Raw genomic sequence first — 4773 nt, forward strand, 5'->3', positions numbered from 1 at the left:
CTCAAATCAGTTTTTCACAGATTGTCACATGTGCAACCAGAGGAAAAAAACTCTATTCAACCTTTACTCCACACACAAAGACACGTACACACCTCTCCCTCGCCCTCCATTGTCAAATCTGACCATAATTCTACTACACCTATTTTGCTAATTGGCCTCAACCCTTTCATTACACGGAGCCCTGCTGATCCATCACGACTGATCTGCCGATGTAACCACACGAAGGGGCTACAACTGACGCCTTCCATCGCGACGTCCCTCTAAGGCCCTTCTGCTAGCTTGCTAGCCCCGGCCCGCTAGCTGTCTGAATCACCGTGTCTCCAGCTCGCCCAGCTACTCACTGGATCCAATGATCACTCGGCTACGCATGACTCTCCCTAATGTCAATATGCCTTGTCCATTGCTGTTTTGGTTAGTAATTATTGCCTTAGTTCATTTTAGAGCCTCTAGCCCTGTACAATACGCCTTAGCCAACCCTTTAGTTCCACCTCCCACACATGCAGTGACCTAACCTGGTTTAAATGATGTTCCTAGAGACAATATCTCTCTCATCGTCACTCAATGCACAGGTTTACCTCCACTGTATTCACATCCTACCATACCTTTGTTTGTACATTATGCCTTGAATCTATTCTACCGCGCCCAGAAACCTGCTCCTTTTACTCTCTGTCCCGAATGTACTAGATGACCAGTTCTTATAGCCTTTAGCCGTACCCTTATCCTACTCCTACTCTGTTCCTCTGGTGATGTAGAGGTTAACCGAGGCCCTGCAGTGTCTAGCTCCACTCCCATTCCCCAGGCGCTCTCATTTGTTGACTTCTGTAACCGTAAAAGCCATGGTTTCAAGCATGTTAACATTAGAAGCCTCCTTCCTAAGTTTGTTTTATTCACTGCTTTATCCCCCCCTCCAACCCGGATGTCCATTTATGGCCGTGTCTGAATCCTGGCTTAGGAAGAATACCAAAAACCCTGAAATTTCTATCCCTAACTATAACATTTTCTGACAAGATAGAACGGCCAAGATTGGAAAGCTGCTGCAAGTCACCCCCCTCTTCAAAGGGGGAGACACTCTCAACCCAAATTGCTACAGACCTATATCTATCCTACCCTGCCTTTCTAAGGTCTTCGAAAGACAAGTTAACAAACAGATTACCGACCATTTCGAATCCCACCGTACCTTCTCTGCTATGCAATCTGGTTTCCGAGCTGGTCATGGGTGCACCTCAGCCACGTTCAAACGATATCATAACCACCATCGATAAGAGACAATACTGTGCAGCTGCATTCATCGACCTGGCCAATGGTTTCGACTCTGTCAATCACCACATTCTTATCGGCAGACTCAACAGCCTTGGTTTCTCAAATATTGCCTCGCCTGGTTCACCAACTACTTCTCAGACAGAGTTCAGTGTGTCAAATCGGAGGGTCTGTTGTCTGGAACTCTGGCAGTCTCTATGGGGGTGCCACAGGGTTCAATTCTCAGGCCAACTTTTTTTTCTGTATACATCAATGATGTCGCTCTTGCTGCTGGTGATTCTCTGATCCACCTCTATGCAGACGACACCATTCTGTATACTTCTGGCCATTCTTTGGACACTGTGTTAACAACCCTCCAGACGAGCTTCAATGCCACACAACTCTCCTTCCGTGGCCTCCAACTGATCTTAAATACATGTAAAACTAATGCATACTCTTCAACCGATCGCTGTCTGCATCTGCCCGCCCGTCCAGCATCACTACTCTGGACGGTTCTGACTTAGAATATGTGGACAACTACAAATACCTAGGTGTCTGGTTAGACTGTAAACTCTCTTTCCAGACTCACATCAAACATCTCCAATCCAAATTAAAATCTAGAATTGGCTTCCTATTTTGCAACAAAGCATCCTTCATTCATGCTGTCAAACATAACCTTGGAAAACTGACCATCCTACCGATCCTCGACTTCGGCGATGTCATTTACAAAATACCCTACTCAATAAATTGGATGCAGTCTATCACAGTGCCATCCGTTTTTGTCACCAAAGCCCCATAGACAGTGGGGCAAAAAAGTATTTAGTCAGCCACCAATTGTGCAAGTTCTACCACTTAAAAAGATGAGAGAGGCCTGTAATTTTCATCATAGGTACACTTCAACTATGACAGACAAAATGAGAAAAAAAGTCCAGAAAATCACATTGTAGGATTTTTAATGAATTGATTTGCAAATGTGATTTTTTTTAAAATTGATTTGCCTTTACCTCCCTTATCTCACCTAATTTGCTCACATCATATATAGACTTATTTTTCGACTGTATTATTGACTGTATGTTTGTTTTACTCCATGTGTAACTCTGTGTTGTTGTATGTGTCGAACTGCTTTGCTTTATCTTGGACAGGTCGCAATTGTAAATGAGAACTTGTTCTCAACTTGCCTACCTGGTTAAATAAAGGTGAAACAAATCAAATAAATATATTGTCATTTACGTTTCCCCTGTTCTGTTTCATGTCCATGTTTTATTAAATGTTCACTCTCTGTACTTGCTTCTCATCTACAGTGTCTGTCCTCACAGAGATGCGTAGGACCTAGCCCATGAAATCAGCCCTAGCCTGAACAGGAAGCCAGTGTAGAGAGCCTAGCACTGGAGTAATATGATCCAATGTTTTGGTTCTAGTCAGGATTCTAGCAGCCATTGTTTAGCACTAACTGAAGTTCATTTAGTGCTTTATGCGGGTAGCCGGAAAGTAAAGCATTGCAGTAATCTAATCTAGAAGTGACGAAAGCGTGGATACATTTTTATGTATCATTTTTTACAAAAAGTTTCTGATTTTTGCAATGTTACGAAGATGGAAAAAAATATGTCCTTTATATATTCTTGATATGTTCTTCAAAAGAGAGATCAGGGTCCAGAGTAACGCCGAGGTCCTTTGCAGTTTTATTTGAGACGACTGTACAACCATTAAGATTAATTGTCAGATCCAACAGCAGATCTCTTTGTTTCTTGAGAACAAAAACTAGCATCTCTGTTTTTGTCAAAGTTTAAAAGTAAAAAATATCCACTTCCTTATGTCTGAAACACAGGCTTCCAGGGTGGGCAATTGGGGGCTTAACCATGTTTCAACGAAATGTACAGCTGTGTGTCTTCCGCATAGCAGTGAAAGTTGACATTGTGTTTCCGAGGTAGAATATATAGTGAATCGCATCTGCAGTTCCACAAACTGGCCACCGCGTGGAGACAAAGAAGAAGCTCGTCCCTTCTCTTACTGGCTCCTCCATCAATTTCTGAGTTTCATAGAACTCTAAAATCATTATAACCTATTGTTCCCAACAGAGAACAAAGCTCGCCAGTTTGTAGTCCTAAAACCCGGAAAGAGGTTCGTTCAGCCATCCCTATGGGAAATATTAATGGGGAATGAAAAAAATACATATCTATGCATTTAACATTTATTTAACTAGACAAGTCTGTTAAGAACAAATCATTATTTGCAATGATGGCCTACTCCGGCTAAACCCGGTCGACGATGTGCCAATTGTGCGCTGCCCTACGGGACTCCCAATAACATTCGGATGTGGAATCGAAACAAGGACTGTAAGTGACGCCTCTTGCACTGCCTTAGACCACTGCGCCACTCGGGATGCCGAAAATAAAGTCGGAGGTTAACACAGGTTTAGGAGCTCTTACCGTTTTGTTCTACGAGATAATAGCAGTCAGTTAACATTACCCTAATGAATTATTAATCATTTATGCGCTTTATTTTTTCATCATTACATAGATTTTTCTGAATAAAAAATTGAAGTTAGCCGATGAAGATTATCTTCATAGAAGAAAACGTATTATGTTCACCACAGACCTTCACCACAAACTCTACAAACACGCCATTCATTTTTCCGGTAGATTTTGGCCAACGAACCATGGCGGAGTTAATGCCTACAAAATACGTCATTACTCTTTATCTCTATGATGTCTCCAGCCTTGAACAAACTGATGTTATGCTGAAAACCCGTTCGTTAGTCATAGACTGTAGGCGAGATCACACTTTATCCGCTTCCAGTAGCACACCTCTCTAGATGCCGACAGAGAGAGAGAGAGTGTCTCTGTCTATCTGGGTGTCTCTATATCAATTCAATTTAATCAACTCGAGGACTTTATTTGCATGGGAAACATATGTGTCTCTCTAGCAGGATAGTAGGAAGGGACTACCTGGTTGGGACAGGCCCAGCGGTTCTATTCCCGGGCTCAGCGGTTTTGTCAAATCACCGGACTTTGCATTTGAACAATTTCTACATGAGTCACGTAAACCAGATTTCTATTTTTCCGGGTAAAACACAAGCACATCCAGGGTGCGCGCTTCGGAGTGGACGTCAGTCAGTGCGCGTGTCAGTCAATCCAACCCTTCCGGACAAAGAGAGAGCGCCTCACGTTCACATCCCCTCTAGAGGAGCGCTCCGCGAGCCACGGTCCCGTTCTGTCCCGTGCGCCTGGAACTCCCTGTTGCTGTTCACACCTCTCTCCGCCAGCCCGCGCGAATAACGGACGACCCTTCGTGCTCTCCGGTGAGTCAGTCGGTGTATGTTTGCGACTCTTATTTAGCTTTGTGAGACTGAGTGTAAACCTCTGTAGCCTAAACTATATACTCAGTATATGTGAGTGTATCTAGGGTAAAGTTCAAATGTCCGTGTGTAGCAATGTAAATGTATATTGTTTTGGCTGTTTCCCCCTATTTCTGAGGGAACAGGTCCTCTCTCTCTCTCTGTCTCTCTCTCTCTCTCTCTGTCTCTCTCTCTCTCTCGTC

At 43.5% G+C, this 4773-nt stretch overlaps 1 protein-coding gene across 5 annotated transcripts in view; it reads left to right on the top strand.

Annotated features, from left to right (window-relative positions):
• Nucleotides 1–4061: 4061 nt before the first annotated feature.
• The window catches only part of LOC109881185 (proto-oncogene tyrosine-protein kinase Yrk-like), a 49625-nt gene continuing 48913 nt past the window's right edge, over nt 4062–4773 (top strand). For 2 of the 5 annotated variants that reach the window (XM_031789033.1, XM_020473339.2), the window contains exon 1: nt 4275–4534. The gene's annotated coding sequence lies outside the window, so the exon portion shown is untranslated. Of the gene's footprint in view, nt 4535–4773 lie in introns of all 5 variants that reach the window. The other 3 variants (XM_031789035.1, XM_031789036.1, XM_031789034.1) reach the window with 2 other exon arrangements.

The sequence above is a fragment of the Oncorhynchus kisutch genome, linkage group LG14, assembly GCF_002021735.2.
Source record: "Oncorhynchus kisutch isolate 150728-3 linkage group LG14, Okis_V2, whole genome shotgun sequence".
NCBI classification, from domain to species: Eukaryota; Metazoa; Chordata; class Actinopteri; order Salmoniformes; family Salmonidae; genus Oncorhynchus; species Oncorhynchus kisutch.